Below are 17,947 nucleotides of genomic sequence, written 5' to 3'. Positions count from 1 at the left end.
GGGCCCTGTCAGAAGCATGTCGAATAGCAGAAGGACAGACAGCTAATGTCTACACAGATTCGCGTTATGCTTTTGGAGTCGCTCACGACTTTGGTCTGTTATGGCGGAAAAGAGGATTCCTCACTGCTGCTGGTACACCTATCCGAAATGGAAAAGAAGTCCGAGACTTACTAGAGGCCATACAATTACCTCAGGAAGTGTCCATCCTGAAGTGTAAGGCCCATACCAAGGAAAATACCACAGAAGCTCAGGGAAATGCCCTAGCCGATCAGGCAGCTAAAGATGCTGCCTCACAGAAGAACCAACGCAGATGTGCAGATTGAAAGCACTCAGGACTCTGACACGAGACCTTCAAACAATGCAAGGCGAGTGCTCCCGAGAGGAAAAATGGACATGGATTGAGGCAGGAATTAAGCTATGTGAAGATGGTGTCTGGAGACAAAGAGTTACCGACAAGCCAGTCGCGCCACAAGCGCTTATGCCTTTTTTAGCCCAACCGATCCACTCGTGGGGACACTTGACCTCACAACAGATGACGGCATGGTTCTAGAAAAGCTGGTGGGGTCAGGGATTTAAAAAACATGCCCAGCTGGTAACAGACCGCTGTGTGGTCTGCCAGAAAAATAATTCTGGACCCATCACGGTAATGCCCCAACTGAGGCCCCCTGCTCCTGTCGGACCATTCCAGCATCTGCAGGTTGATTATATATCTCTGCCTTCATGCCAAGGATACACTAACATTCTTGTCATGGTCGACAGATTCCCTAGATGGGTAGAAGCTGTCCCAACTAAAAGAGCCACAGCCAATCACACTGCAAAGGTCTTGTGTAAGGATTACATTCCCCGATGGGGAGTCCCGAGTAGCATTGACACAGATCAGGGAAAACACTTCACAGATGCTGCCTGCCAAGAAGTCTGTAGGTTACTGAACATTACATGGGATTTATACTGTCCTTATCATCCACAATCATCAGGACAAGTAGAACGAATGAATCGAACTCTGAAGCAATGGCTTGCCAAATATCACCAAGAAGGAACACCATGGCCCCAGGCACTACCAATAGTGCAATGTAGCATTAGGGCAACCCCGAACAGAACTACAGGTCTAAGCCCATTTGAAATTATAACAGGAAGACCCATGTCACTGCCAGGAACTATCGATTTACGGAAAGCTGATGTTCACTTAATGAGTGACACTTTGTTATCATACTGTCAGAACTTAACCAATGCTATTAGTTCTGTTTCCCGACAGGTATCGGCAGCTTGGGGTAATCCACCCGAAGGAGGACACGACATCATCCCGGGAGTCTGGGTGTATGTGAAAAAGTTGCATAAAGAACCTTTGGGTGCCAAGTGGGAGGGACCTTATCAAGTGTTATTGACCACCCAGGCAGCTGTTAAAGTCCAAGGAAAGAAAGCCTGGATCCATGCTTCACACGTTAAACGAGCACCCGTAACTGAAGCTGAAATCTATTAAGGACAATTACATTTTGCGAAAATGTATAAATTTACTGTATTATTGATTGTAGGTATTCTAGGCATAGGCCTACTTCTTACTAGCCGACCCTCTGCACCAAAGGGAAATAGTAGGGTAGCAAGGGAATTACATGTAAATACCTTTTTATATATGTCATACATTTATGCCAAACAAGGTAACATTTCTAGTTGTTGGGTGTGTGCGCATATTCCTATTCACTCAAAGGGAGGGATTCCCTTGAGGCCAGTTCCCTTGAATATCTCGGAAATGGCTGAGTGGATAATTAATCAAAACAAAACAGGCAATGCGTTTCAGGATACGGAAAACTGGGCACGTAAATGGAAGTCAGCAGGTTACAATCTGACTACCTTTGAAGTGGGATACCAACCGTGCTACAATAATTCCAAACGGCCCCCATTTTTTGTTATCACTAATACAACGGGAATAGGAAGACCGGGGGAATCGGTCTGTCTGATTAGAAACATCAAAGGAGGCCAAAATATGGGATATAGTAACTGCTCCCGGAATTATAATATAATCAAGCCACGGAACCGTCCAAACTGGGCCGATGTGGGAATTCTTAACATAACGGGGATTCTGAATAAAACAGATGGAAAAGCCTGGACAGGCTCCGGAGTGTTGCTGACAAAGAAACAGCTAACATTCATTGCATATAATGGCACCTATTGGGTGTGTGGCCACAAGGCCTACCCTTGGCTGCCCCAGGATTGGACGGAATCCTGCTATTTAGCCTACATTGTGCCTTATATGTATCATATAAAGTCACTTTCGGGACATTTACACCATCCTAAGGGAGCTATCACAGAAACAGAGAGGTTCTTTGCCATTCTGATCCCCAGGTATGGGACCGCCAGACTGGCAAGGGAATCCATTAACATGGCATCCGTTGTGGAACGGGTAGCCAATGATACCTCAGAGGCCCTAGTTAAAATCAATGCAGAATTGGTAGCAATCCGCACAGCAGCCCTACAGAATAGACTGGCCCTTGATTACATCCTGGCTGAAAAGGGAGGTACTTGCACCCTACTCGGAACTGAGTGTTGCACATATATCCCAGATAGCTCCGAAGAAATTACCCACTTGGCGGATCATATCCAAAAGGAGATAGAAAAACTTAAGCAACCCCCATCATTCACTTTGTGGAGTGGATCCACTGAATGGCTAGGTTCAATAGGAACTTCATTGGTGGAAGGTTTAATTCTATTTGTTGTAATTGTTTTACTTTTATATTGTTTGTTTATGTTGATTAAATGTTGTTGCGACCAGGTGGCTGTAGCTGCTGTCCCGCAGGTGAGACACCTTGCAGGTCCCAGCAGACCGTCTGTACGTGGCACAGGAGTATGTCATGCTTAAGGAAAGGTTGTTTACTGGTTGAATTAAGATATTGATTTGGATTAAATTGGAATAAGGTTAATTAACCTACTAAAACCAGACTTCCATTGTGGCCACGATGGAACTCGGGTTGGCTTAAATTTGTGTGGAAGCTACTAGTCCGGACATGTGGCGAAACACATCAACAAATTTTAGAAGGAAACTCTATCAACATGTATGAAATTATTTTGTAGAATGTTTAACCAGTGATAGCTGATGTTTTATGATTCAGTTTGTGAAAGAATCAAAGGGGGGATTGATAGAGAATTCAAACAGGCTGCATTTAGACAGGTTGAGAAAACACAGACTCCCATGTCTATGTGCAGTTCAGCATGTTGCATTAAGTCATCAATCAACTTGACATTTTAGGACCTTGGGTAGCGAGCCAATTAAAAGGTTAAAAGACTATTAATTGAGCCAATAAGGTGAAAGAAGGCGAGTTCTTTTCTATAAATTGATCCAGATATAAGTACAGCCATTTTGGCCATGTGATATCAGAAGGACAAAGACCTGGCTTAAAGCCAAGAGCTTGTTACTGCTGTCCAAAAATAAAGTGACATTAAAACTACAATCGGAGTTCGTATTTCATTTGGAATTAAGAGATCTAACATACAGCTGCAAAGCATCGCCTGCTCTCCCATCTCTATTATATTTTATTTAATTAATTAGATGTCAACTGCTTGTGCATAATAGCATATCAACCTCTGTCTGTGCACACTGCGCAATCCAGCTCATTCCCACCACTCACTCACCAAATATCTACACCTAATCAAACTCACATCCACATCTCACACCTTGCCTACAATCACAGCTACTCAACAACGGCAGGCATATCTCCCAAACACATAGCTGAACTCTGGTTCACACATAGTTGATTCTTTTTCAGGCCAAGTTGGCCCACAATAGGAAGGAGCAGAGAGAGCAGACAGGCGTGAACTTCAGCTCCAGCACTCGAAGGCCTGGAGGAGCAAGTGCTGCGAGTCATTGGGCACCAGGTGTTGGGTGCCGTGGCCATTGGTGACATAGAAACATAGAAACATAGAGCCTGCACCGCCATTCAATAAGATCATGGCTGATCATTCTACCTCAGTACCCCATTCCTGCTTTCTCTCCATACCCCTTGATCCCTTTGGCCATAAGGGCCATATCTAACACACTTTTGAATATATCGAATGAACTGGCCTCATCAGCTTTCTGCGGTCGAGAATTCCAGGTTAACCATTCTCTGAGTGAAGAAGTTTCTCCTCATCTTGGTCCTAAATGGCTTACCCCTTATTCTTTGACTGTGATCCCTGGTTCTAGAACTCCCCAGCAACGGGAACATTCTTCCCGCCTCTAACCTGTCCAATCCCGTCAGAATTTTATATCTTTCTATGAGATCCCCTCTCATTCTTCTAAACTCCAGTGGATACAAGCCCAGTTGATCCAGTCTCTCCTCATTTATCAGTCCTGCCATCCCAGGAATCAATCTGGTGAACCTTCGCTGTACTCACTTAATAGCAAGAATGTACTTCCTCAGATTAGGAGACCAAAACTGAACACAATATTCCAGGTGTGGCCTCACCAAGGCTCTGTACAACTGCAGTAAGACCTCCCTGCTCCTATACTCAAATCCCCTCGCTATGAAGGCCAACATGCCATTTGCCTTCTTCACCGCCTGCTGTACTTGCATGCCAAACTTCAATGACTGATGTACCATGACACCCAGATCCTGTTGCACCTCCCCTTTTCCTAATCTGTCTCCATTCAGATAATATTCTGTCTTTCTGTTTTTGCCACCAAAGTGAATAACCTCACATTTATCCACATTATACTGCATCTGCCATGCATTTGTCCACTCACCTAACCTGTCCAAGTCATCCTGCAGCCTCTTAGCATCCTCCTCACAGCTCATACCACCACCAAGCTTAGTGTCGTCTGCAAACTTGGAGATATTTCATTCAATTCCTTCATCTAAATCATTGATGTATATTGTAAAGAGCTGGGTTCCCAGCACTGAACCCTGTGGCACCCCACTGGTCACTGCCTTCCATTCTGAAAATAACCCATTTCTTCCAACTCTCTGCTTCCTCTCTGCCAACCAGTTCTCTATCCACTCCAATACATTACCCCCAATACCATGTGCTTTAATTTTGCACACTAATCTCTTGTGTGGGACCTTGTCAAAAGCCTTTTGAAAGTCCAAATACACCATATCCACTGGTTCTCCCTTGTCCACTCTACTAGTTACACCCTCAAAAAATTCTAGAAGATTTGTCAAGCATGATTTCCCTTTCATAAATCCATGCTGACTTGGACCGATCTTGTCACTGCTTTCCAAATGCGCTGCTATTTCATCTTTAATAATTGATTCCAACATTTTCCCCACCACTGATGTCAGGCTAACCGGTCTATAATTCCCTGTTTTCTCTCTCCCTCCTTTTTTAAAAAGTGGTGTTACATTAGCTACGCTCCAGTCCATAAGAACTGATCCAGAGTCAATAGAATGTTGGAAAATGATCACCAATGCATCCACTATTTCTAGGGCCACTTCCTTAAGTTCTCTGGGATGCAGACTATCAGGCCCTGGGGATTTATCGGTCTTCAATTACATCAATTTCCCTAACACAATTTCCTGACTAATATGGATTTCCTTCAGTTCCTCTTTTTCGCTAGACCCTTGAACCCCTAGTGTTTCCGGAAGGTTATTTGTGCCTTCCTTAATGAAGACAGATCCAAAGCATTTGTTCAATTGCCATTTCTTTGTTCCCCATTATAAATTCACTTGATTCTGACTGCAAAGGACCTACGTTGGTCTTCACTAATCTTTTTCTCTTCACATATCTATCGAAGCTTTTGCAGTCAGCTTTTATGTCCCCTGCAAGCTTCCTCTCATACTCCCTTTTCCTACTCCTAACTAAACCTTTAGTCCTCCTCTGCTGAATTCTAAATTTCTCCCAGTCCTCAGGTTTGCTGCTTTTTCTGGCCAATTTATATGCCTCTTCCTTGGATTTAACACTATTTTCCTAATTTCCCTTGTTAGGCACGGTTGAGCTACCTTCCCTGTTTTATTTTTACTCCAGACAGAGATGTACAATTGTTGAAGTTCATCCATGTAATCTATAAATGTCTGCCATTGCCTGTCCACTGTCAGCCCTTTAAGTATCATTTGCCAGTCTATCCTAGCCAATTCACGTCTCATACCATCGAAGTTACCTTTCCTTAAGTTCAGGACCCTAGTCTCTGAATGAACACTATCACTCTCCATCTTTATAAAAAATTCTACAATATTATGGTCACTCTTCCCCAGGGGGCCTCGCACAACAAGATTGCAAATTAGTCCTCTCTCATTACACAACACCCAGTCTAGGATGGCCAGCTTTCCAGTTGGTTCCTCGACATATTTGTCTAGAAAGCCATCCCTAATACACTCCAGGAAATCCTCCTCCACCGCATTGCGACCAGCTTGGTTAGTCCAATCTATATGTAGATTAAAATCGCCCATGATAAATGCTGTACCTTTATTGCACGCATCCCTAATTTCTTGTTTGATGCCATCCCCAACCTCACTGCTACTGTTTGGTGGTCTGTACACAACTCCCACTAGCGTTTTCTGCCCTTTGGTATTCCGCAGCTCTACCCAGACAGATTCCACATCATCCAAGCTAATATCCTTTCTTACTATTGCGTTAATTTCCTCTTTAACCAGCAACGCTACCCCACCTCCTTTTCCTTTCTGTCTATACTTCCTGAATGTTGAATACCCCTGGATGTTGAGTTCCCAGCCTTGGTCACCCTCCCAGCCTTGGTCACCCTGGGACATGGACTCATTGGAGACAGCAATGGTATCTTCATCCCTTCTCCTTTTCTCATCTCACTTCCCCCTCACACCAGAAGCCTTTATTACGTTCCAGCTACTGATACTGTCTGCATTTCTTGCTCCATTCCTGCCCCCCTTCCCTCACCTTAACGCGAGCCTTGTGCCTTTATGCTTTCAGATAATCAGCCAGCAGATGAGCAGCCTGTCCCTGGTCCCCTCACTTAGAGTGAGGAAGGAGAAGAGGAGGAGGAGCAAAGCACCGCATCACTGATTCTCTCACCCACAGGCACCACATCAGATACTGGCACTACGTGATCTTTAGAGGTTTGTTTATTTTAGAGGGATCTGCACTGGGTGATGCACCGGGTGCGAGCAGGCTGCAGCAAGATCAAGGGGAAAATGTACCTCAGGAGCCAGCTTCCAGAGGACGGGTTCACGTACAAGTTCTGCAGCACAGGACTCAGGTGAGGACCTCGATGGGAAGGCAATCACAAGAATACCTCAGACTGAAGGCATTGAAGCAGAGTCAGACCGGATCCTGATTATTATGGTCTTGCCACAGGCCCAGACTGGAACGTCTCTTTCTTTACTTTCTCCACACCCTCTTCAGGTCACATGGCATGTGAACTCAATCCAATGATGGCACTCTTTACAAATGTGCAAGCATTTTCCAACCGACAGAGGGCGGCTCCGCACGAGGCGAAAGAAAAGGGTTGAAAGGAAGGCTCGCATTACCTCGGTCCACACAATGATGGACTAACTCGGGGATTTCCCCAACCCTTACTCAGGTTTTAATCCCCTGGAATATATCTTCCACTATTTTGTTTAATAGTTAGAAGCAGTGAGTGTTTCATGAAGGTGGAAGTGAATTGGGCCGGATAAAAATAAAACTAATCGAGATAAATACTGCTGTAAAAGTCAGTGACACACAAAGGGAATTGTCTTAGTGTTCAAATGGTGTCCAAGAGTATGTACCTGAATTGGCTGCACATGCACAGTCTTTATAGCTGAGACTATTCCACTCATTTCAATGTACAGGGGACTCTGATGGGACAAACCAACTGGTGGATCCCCTGAAATCTTCTTGGGGATCTCTAATGGGTTGCAGAATCCTTGGGTTAGACAACACTGTGAGTATTGTGAATAGGTCTGGTCTCTATATTATTAAAAGGATATAGAAGCAGCAAAGAAGGTGCAAAATGATTTACTAGAATTGAGAGGTTATTTATATCAGGAAAGATTGAAAAGGCTAGGACTCTTTTCTCTACAAAAGAGAAGACTGCAGGGTGACCCGATAGAGGTTGTTAAGATTATGGAAGGGTTTGATCGCGTAGACATAGGTAAGATGTTTCCACTTGCTGGGGAGACCAAAACTAGGAGCCATAAATATAAGATAGTCATATAAATCTAATAGGGAATTCAGGAGAAACTTCTTTACTCAGAGAATGGTTGGAATATGGAACCTGGAGGGAGTGGGGGCGGAGAGTGGGGGGCGGGGGGGAGCCAAGGAGAGATTACTGTGGCCTGGGAGTAGGCTACGACCCTGAACAGGGACAATTAAAAAAAATAAAGCGGCCGGAACTGCTGGTATATGTCTGCTGCAGATCTGCTTCCCTTTTGTGTCACGGAGCCAGCCTAACAACTGTGCGATTCTCTCCCACTCCATCTCGCCGGACCCGAAATTTTCATTTTATTCAGATTTGCGCCCCAAACGGGCCGCTGGGAAATTTCGCTCACTTTGTGTATTTAAGATAGTTTCTGACTATTAGCTGAATTTATGTTTATGCAATGTTTATGTTTATGCTGTTAAGTATGGAAGAACTCCACAAGACTGAGTACTGTGAGCTAAAACTGATGTGACCTTAGTCTCTTTCATACAACTCCAGAGTGCCTCAGCAGCATGCAGAAAACTGTAATGTCTGTAAGCTTGTAATGTTTGTAGCGCCACACTGTGGATGTGGACGTATTGTGTACTGCAAGTGCAGGGTTAATAATAAACAGAACCAGGCAGTTTCCAGAGACTTCTGAGAGAGCTGCCTGCCATGTTAGAAAGCTGTGTGTGCTGTGTTCTGTGAATATATCACATTTGGTGACTGAGATAGGATTTTTCAGATGATTTAAAGCTGAAATTTTGTTGGTGAAGGATTCAGCCAGCCGACAGAAGAATTTGGAAGTTTCCGTCTTTGATAAAAACTACAAAAATCCAACGTAAAATACAGCACACGGTGAGAACAGCTAGAGATTAAAATGGCAGGTTTATTGCGATATTTGGGTGAATATAGATATGACCGGGAATGTTTTAAAGTGTATGTGGATCAGCTAGAAATGTATTTCACTGCAAATAACATAATCGAAGTTCCAGACAATGCAGTCCAGAACCGGGCTGTGTTGGAACATAAGAAAGCGATCTTCTTATCGGAGGCAGGTCCGACATTATACAAAACTCTTATAAATCTGCTTGTGCCTGACGAGCCAAAGGACACAGCGCTTAAAGAGATTTTAACGAAGCTGGAGCAGCACTATAACCCCAAACTGTTAGAAATTGCTGAAAGCTATCGTTCCAAGATTTGGAATCAAAAGGCTGATCAAAGTATCAGTGATTACATCTTGGCATTAAATAAGCTATCGATGCACTGTAATTTTGGAAACTTTCAAAACCGAGCATTATGGGATCGTTTTGTTTGTGGGGTGAAAAATGATGTGATCAGAAGGAAGTTATTGACGACGGATGACTTAACTTTTGAGATTGCTCGTCAGACAGCGAGGTAGATGGGCATTGCTGAACAATATTCCCGAGAATTAAATAATGATTACGGTCGTCAGTCAACCGAGGTAAATCACCTGCAGGTTCAAAGTAAAAGACGGGCATGGCCGAAAGTCTCAGAAACTGGAAATTCTAACAGAGCATCGAAGTCGTGCTATAGGTGCATGGGACAACACATTGCTCCAAGTTGTCCATACGTGAAGGCAGAGTGTTTCTTCTGCAGGAAGACTGGGCTTCTTATGAAGGCATGCCGACTGAAGGGTAAACCGGTTTTCAAAGCTATGAGTAGAAATCCAAAGAGACTAAATAGCATGGAAGAACAACAACAGGACGAGGAGATGTTAGAGTTACACGTCATCAGGAGCACGAGGTTAACGGACAGCGATTTTGAAAGCATCAAAATCCACATAGATGTTGCGGGATTCAAGATACCAATGGAAATCGACACGGGTGCATCCGTGAGTGTAGTACTGGAGTCGCTTACCTCGACAAATTGCATGATTTTCAACTGGAGAAATCCAAGATAGAGCTGCGAGGCTACTCGGGAGAGAAAATTCCTGGGTAGGTCGTATCAGTGAAATATAAAGATCAATTTCAGAACTTGCCTCTAATAGTAGTGAAAGGAGACAAGCCTGCCTTACTAGGAAAAAATTGGTTGAGCTCACTGAAGCTGGATTGGAGCAAGATTTTCTGTGTGGAAGTGAGATTTTCATCAACGGATGAGGTTATCAAGAAGTATCCGAAGGTATTCTGCGAAACGGGCAGTCCGATCCAAGGCTTCAAGGCGAGTGTCAGGGTACAGAAGTACGCTAGATCGGTTTACTACAAGCCATGTTCCGTACCATATGCACTCAAGGAGAAAGTTGAGCAAGAACTCAAAAGACTGGAAACTGAGAACATTATTTGTAAGATAGATCGATGTAATTGGGCTACACCCATTGTTGTTGTACCTAAGTCTGATGGTAAGGTAAGATTGTGTGGTGATTATAAAGTAACCGTAAACCAGGTTCTAGAGGGTAATGTCCCCAATACATTGCTGAATATAGAGGATTTGTTCACAATACTGACAGGTGGTCAGATCTTCTCAAAACTGGATCTTACGAATGCCTACTTACAGCTTGAACTAAATGAGGAGTCCAAGTCATGTTTGACTATAAATACTCATCTAGACCTATAGCAATTTAATAGGCTACCATTTGGAGTGCCTTCCGCCCCTGCCATATTCCAAGGGTTAATGAACCAGATTTTGCAAGGTATTGAAGGGGTAATATGTTATTTGGATGACATACTAATTTCAGCACCAAATAGGCAAATTCATAATAACATATTGAATGAAGTTCTCAAACGGCTAGAGAAGCACAGAGTATGAGTGTCTGCTCTTTAAGTGTGAGTTATTTAAAAACTCAGTGGAGTACTTAGGGTACAGAGTAGACAAAGATGGTGTGGTGCATGCAAGCACCTTTAGTAATGACTCAACGAGGCAGGGTATGGTATTTAAATTGTGCAGACCTGCAGTCCTTTATTAGCAGCTCCTGAGTGATGACAACAAGCTGTGTGTTCCTTTTTATACTGGGTTACCTGCCGTGTGCAGGCAACCCCTGGGTCTCCAGCAACGGCACTCTCGAGTGTACCGGTAAGGTGTGTACAGTACAAGGGTACATTCAATGTTGCATACAATGTTACAGACATCACACATTGAACAGGCATACATACACAACAATATTCCCCCCTGAGCATTTTTCATATCCTAGTTGTCATGACCAGGGGAGGTGATCAGTGGTGGGCTATGGGAGGTTGTGGTGAGGGTTGTGTGGTTGCCAGGTGTGACCCCTGTGCTTGAGGCTGGCCTCGTACATTTCCCCTCCCTCACACGCAAACCAAGTGTCACTGTTGTGGGATCCCTTGGGGAGGTAGCCACGGCAACACTGGGTAGTGTGTATACCCTGTGATGTGGGTAGTTGTGGGGTGGTGCTCAGGACCATAAGACTGGGTGGGCTTCTTGTCCACCAATGGGGATGAGGGTCAGGTCATCCCAAGGTTTGCCAGGGAAGCTGGAGGGTATTAGCCTCATGCTTCTGGTGTTGGCCCTGGTGGCCAGGGGATATAGGGCTGGTCTGGTGCCAGTTGCCATTGGTGGTGGCAGGGCTGCCCCTTGACCACTGTCCCTGTAGTGGGTCTGCTCCCACTGCCTGTGTGTGTGTCCTGTAAGGGGCATCACATTCATTCCAAAGGTCCAGGCTACATGGTCAGGTAGCCTGCTGACCTGGGAGTCTCCCACAGGGGGATACCATTGGCATCAGCATGGTCCCTGTAGGATCCAATGTCCTTTGGCAGTGTCCTATCGGTATACATGACACCTTGGCTCTGATCACACATAGTCGAGCCTGCATTATACATTCTAGCACTTGCATCACTTTTGGGTGTCCTGGTTTCAAAAGACATGGTTACATTAGACATTTCACAATCTCTATCATTATTGTTCAGCATAATAAACTTATTGACACCTGCATTCATCTCATTAGTCACATTAGTTAAACCAGCATCACAATTCATGGTTACATTGCATACATTTTCATATTTGCACCCTTTAATTGCATCTTTAGCTTTAAAGTCCGTGTACTCAGATAGTTGGAACTTCCCCTTTAAATTTTTTTGGTTACCGGTCTCCTTTAAGGGAGCCTTCAAATCCGATTGGCCGCTCGATGTCACATGATGCTCCTCCATGTTGACTCGTGGCATGGAGGAGGCCATTTTAAATGCAGGTCTGCTGCTTGTGGTGCTGCAGCCATTTTGTGGTGCTCTTTTCTTCCACAGCACCACTTTGCCTGATGTGGACCCGGTTCATCCAATTCCTGCCCAGCAGCGTAGGACCATCGCCGGCTACAATCCACAGGGGGAGCTAGTTTAACACGCTGCCCTGGGAGACCTGGACGTCTACACTGCCAACGATTTGGATTTTACCTTTGGTATAGGTGAGCAGCTTTGCCTGGACAGGAGACAGTTTTGGTCGAGTGGCAGAATTCCTCCAAATATTTTCAAAGGTCTTTTGGCTCATCCCTGTGTTAATCTCCATGGAGACTGGGACCCCGTCGATATCCACTTCCTCATCCACGGAGAACTTCCGGTGGAGCAGGTAAAGATTCCATACTCTTCTTCCAGGGTTTGAGCAGCTTCATCTTCATCTGTGTCGGATCCCCGGTGATTAGCCAACTCATCAGAGACACAGTGAGTGCAGCCTTTTCTGCACATTCTCTGAAGGTGCCCTTTTTCTTTGCAGTCTTTGCATGCATAATCTTTGTAGTGGCACTGTGGGCCTTGAGGTTTCCTCCACAGCGCCAGCACGGGGCCATCCGGTTTGCCCCATATGGAGGACTCAGGGGAGGACTCAGGGTTGCAGGACTCGAGGCAGCATTTCTGTCTTTAGAAGTGTCCATGCAGTGCACTGTGCTCGCCGGTTTAGAGTCCTGGGTCAGTATTCGCCTGGAGTCGCTGGCCGAAACCACGTAGGCTTGGCTCACTTGAATTGCTTTCTGCAGGGTGACCGTGATGTCAGCCGAGAGCAATTTGTGTAGGAGGCCTTATTGGCTGATTCCGATGACAAATATGTCCCTTAGTGCTTCATTAAGGTGGTTGCCAAACTCACACGGTGCAGCTAGTCTTCTTAAGTGTGCAGCATAGTTGGCAATTTCTTGGCCCTCAGGTCACCGGGAAGTGTAGAACCGGTGCCTGGCTGTGAAGATGCTTTCTTTCGGTTTTAGTTGTTCCTGTATGATTGTTACAAGTTCCTCATAGCTCTTGGTGGTTGTCTTCTCCAGGGCTAGTAAGTCCCTGACGAGACCGTAGATAGTGGGCCCACAACTGCTAAGCAGGATGGCCCTGCGTTTGTTCAGTAGTGCGGCCGGTGTGTCCCCGTCCAGGTCGTTGGCTATAAAGAAGTATTCCAATCTTTCCACAAAAGCATCCCAATCTTCCCCCTCTGTAAATTGCTGAAAGTTGCTGAGGTTAGACATGTTGAGCGTGTAGTTCGTGATCCCGTATTCCCGTCACCAGTTGTAGTGTATGTAGGCACCTTTAATAATGACTCCACGAGGCAGGGTATGGTACTTAAACTGTGCAGACCTGCAGTCATTTATTAGCAGCTCCTGAGTGACGACAACAAGCTGTGTGTTCCTTCTTATACTGGGTTACCTGCCGTGTGCAGGCAACCCCTGGGTCTCCAGCAACAGCCCCCTCAAGTGCACCGGTAAGGTGTGTACAGTACAAGGGTACATTCAAATGTTGCATACAGTGTTACAGACATCACACAGTGAACAGGCATGCCTACACAACAGATGGTTTACATCCAACCATGGAAAAATTGGATGCAATTAGAAATGCACCCACTCCCAGGAATGTCACTGAACTTCGTTCATTCTTGGGTCTTTTGAACTATTATGGGAAGTTCGTACCAAATTTGGCTACAGTATTACATCCACTGAATGAACTTTTGAAAAAACAGGTCCATTGGAAGTGTTCAAAAGAATGCGATACAGCATTCAAGAAGTGTAAAAGCAAATTGGTAGAGAGCACCATGTTAGTTCACGATGACATATCTAAGGAGATTAAGCTAGCATGTGATGCCTCTCCATAAGGAGTTGGGATAGTGATCTCTCATGTACCATGTAGTGGGGAGGAGAGACCAATTGCTTTTGCTTCACGCACTCTCAGTGTCAGTGAGAGTAATTATGCGCAAATAGAAAGGGAAGCTTTGGCATTAATTTTTGGAGTCAAGAAGTTTCACAAATACTAGTATGGTCATAAGTTTACCATTGTTACGAATCATAAGCCCCTAACAGCAATCCTCCATCCAAAGTCCCCAGTTCTAACATTAGCTGCAGTCCGAATGCAGAGATGGACTTTGATTTTGTCAGCATATGATATTGAATACAGACGATCAGCTGATCACAGTAATGCTGATGCAATGTCTAGTTTGCCTTCCCCATCACAAGTTACACCCGATAGCGAAGAAGTGTTTTATTTTTCATATATTGATGAACTGCAAGTCACAGCTGAAGAGATTGGTAGAGCAACCAAACGTGACCCAGTGATGTCAAAGGTATATGAGTATATTGCAAATGGATGGCCAAACCAGGTAACAGATAAAGATACACATCCATTCTTCATTCGTAGGAATGAATTATCAGTCGATAAAGATTGTATCATGTGGGGTGCAAGAGTGGTTATACCAAATAAATTCAGGTCCAAGTTATTAGGAGACCTCCATGACCAACACCTGGGAATGTGCTTGATCAAGAGTTTTGCATGCAGTTATTTATGGTGGCCAGGTCTTGATAAAGATATAGAGTACATCGTGAGTCAGCGTACGACATGTCAATCGGTAAGCAAGCAACCACCATCAGTAACTTTACAGCCATGGAAATGGCCTCCCAGGGTGTGGCAAAGGCTACATATTAATTTTGCTGAATTAGAAGGACAACAATTGTTCAGTGTGATTGATAGCCATTCGAAATGGGTTGAGGTGTTTCCAATGTGGAAAATAACAACAAGTAAAACATTGGATATTTTACAAAAATTATTTTCTTCATTTGGCCTCCCTGAAGAAATTGTTTTGGATAATGGACCACAATTTCATTCAGAAGAATTTGCACAATTCATGAGTAAAAATGGTGTGAAACATATCAAGGTTCCACCATACCACCCTGCTTCAAATGGTGCAGCAGAGCGCATTGTACAAATTGTAAAACGTGCCCTCATAAAACAAATGTTAGATCCAAATCCAAAGAAATGACAGTTGTCATTGGATCACAAATTGGCTAATTTTTTTTATTACATATCGAAATACTCCTCATACAACTACTGGTAGAACACCAGCAGAGTTAGAAACATAGAAACATAGAAAATAGGTGCAGGAGCAGACCATTCAGCCCTTCTAGCCTGCACCGCCATTCAATGAGTTCATGGCTGAACATGAAACTTCAGTACCCCCTTCCTGCTTTCTCGCCATAACCCTTGATCCCCCGAGTAGTAAGGACTTCATCTAACTCCCTTTTGAATATATTTAGTGAATTGGCCTCAACTACTTTCTGTGGTAGAGAATTCCACAGGTTCACCACTCTCTGGGTGAAGAAGTTTCTCCTCATCTCGGTCCTAAATGGCTTACCCCTTATCCTCAGACTGTGACCCCTGGTTCTGGACTTCCCCAACATTGGGAACATTCTTTCTGCATCTAACCTGTCTAAACCCGTCAGAATTTTAAACGTTTCTATGAGGTCCCCTCTCATTCTTCTGAACTCCAGTGAATACAAGCCCAGTTGATCCAATCTTTCTTGATAGGTCAGTCCCGCCATCCCGGGAATCAGTCTGGTGAACCTTCGCTGCACTCCCTCAATAGCAAGAATGTCCTTCCTCAAGTTAGGAGACCAAAACTGTACACAATACTCCAGGTGTGGCCTCACCAAGGCCCTGTACAACTGTAGCAACACCTCCCTGCCCCTGTATTCAAATCCCCTCGCTATGAAGGCCAACATGCCATTTGCTTTCTTAACCGCCTGCTGTACCTGCATGCTAACCTTCAATGACTGATGTACCATGACACCCAGGTCTCGTTGCACCTTCCCTTTTCCTAATCTGTCACCATTCAGATAATAGTCTGTCTCTCTGTTTTTACCACCAAAGTGGATAACCTCACATTTATCCACATTATACTTCATCTGCCATGCATTTGCCCACTCACCTAACCTATCCAAGTCACTCTGCAGCCTAATAGCATCCTCCTCGCAGCTCACACTGCCACCCAACTTAGTATCATCCGCAAATTTGGAGATACTGCATTTAATCCCCTCGTCTAAATCATTAATGTACAATGTAAACAGCTGGGGCCCCAGCACAGAACCTTGCGGCACTCCACTAGTCACTGCCTGCCATTCTGAAAAGTACCCATTTACTCCTACTCTTTGCTTCCTGTCTGACAACCAGTTCTCAATCCACGTCAGCACACTACCCCCAATCCCATGTACTTTAACTTTGCACATTAATCTCTTGTGTGGGACCTTGTCGAAAGCCTTCTGAAAGTCCAAATATACCACATCAACTGGTTCTCCTTTGTCCACTTTACTGGAAACATCCTCAAAAAATTCCAGAAGATTTGTCAAGCATGATTTCCCTTTCACAAATCCATGCTGACTTGGACCTATCATGTCACCATTTTCCAGATGCACTGCTATGACATCCTTAATAATTGATTCCATCATTTTACCCACGACTGAGGTCAGGCTGACCGGTCTATAATTCCCTGTTTTCTCTCTCCCTCCTTTTTTAAAAAGTGGGGTTACATTGGCTACCCTCCACTCCATAGGAACTGATCCAGAGTCAATGGAATGTTGGAAAATGACTGTCAATGCATCCGCTATTTCCAAGGCCACCTCCTTAAGTACTCTAGGATGCAGTCCATCAGGCCCTGGGGATTTATCGGCCTTCAATCCCATCAATTTCCCCAACACAATTTCCCGACTAATAAAGATTTCCCTCAGTTCCCCCTCCTTACTAGACCCTCTGACCCCTTTTATATCCGGAAGGTTGTTTGTATCCTCCTTAGTGAATACCGAACCAAAGTACTTGTTCAATTGGTCTGCCATTTCTTTGTTCCCCGTTATGACTTCCCCTGATTCTGACTGCAGGGGACCTACGTTTGTCTTCACCAACCTTTTTCTCTTTACATACCTATAGAAACTTTTGCAATCCGTCTTAATGTTCCCTGCAAGCTTCTTCTCGTACTCCATTTTCCCTGCCCTAATCAAACCCTTTGTCCTCCTCTGCTGAGTTCTAAATTTCTCCCAGTCCCCAGGTTCGCTGCTATTTCTGGCCAATTTGTATGCCACTTCCTTGGCTTTAATACTATCCCTGATTTCCCTAGATAGCCACGGTTGAGCCACCTTCCCTTTTTTATTTTTACGCCAGACAGGAATGTACAATTGTTGTAATTCATCCATGCGGTCTCTAAATGTCTGCCATTGCCCATCCACAGTCAACCCCCTAAGTATCATTCGCCAATCTATCCTAGCCAATTCACGCCTCATACCTTCAAAGTTACCCTTCTTTAAGTTCTGGACCATGGTCTCTGAAATTACTGTTTCATTCTCCATCCTAATGCAGAATTCCACCATATTATGGTCACTCTTCCCCAAGGGGCCTCGCACAATGAGATTGCTAATTAATCCTCTCTCATTACACAACACCCAGTCTAAGATGGCCTCCCCCCTAGTTGGTTCCTCAACATATTGGTCTAGAAAACCATCCCTTATGCACTCCAGGAAATCCTCCTCCACCGTATTGCTTCCAGTTTGGCTAGCCCAATCTATGTGCATATTAAAGTCACCCATTATAACTGCTACACCTTTATTGCATGCACCCCTAATTTCCTGTTTGATGCCCTCCCCAACATCCCTATTAGTTGTTTCTCAAACGACAGCCTCGAACCAGATTCTCGTTGTTAAAGCCAAATTTGGCACAGTCCGTA

Source organism: Pristiophorus japonicus, chromosome 1 (genome assembly GCF_044704955.1).
Source record: "Pristiophorus japonicus isolate sPriJap1 chromosome 1, sPriJap1.hap1, whole genome shotgun sequence".
NCBI classification, from domain to species: Eukaryota; Metazoa; Chordata; class Chondrichthyes; family Pristiophoridae; genus Pristiophorus; species Pristiophorus japonicus.
The sequence above is the reverse complement of the archived record's forward strand: the minus strand, read 5'-3'. Positions refer to the sequence as shown.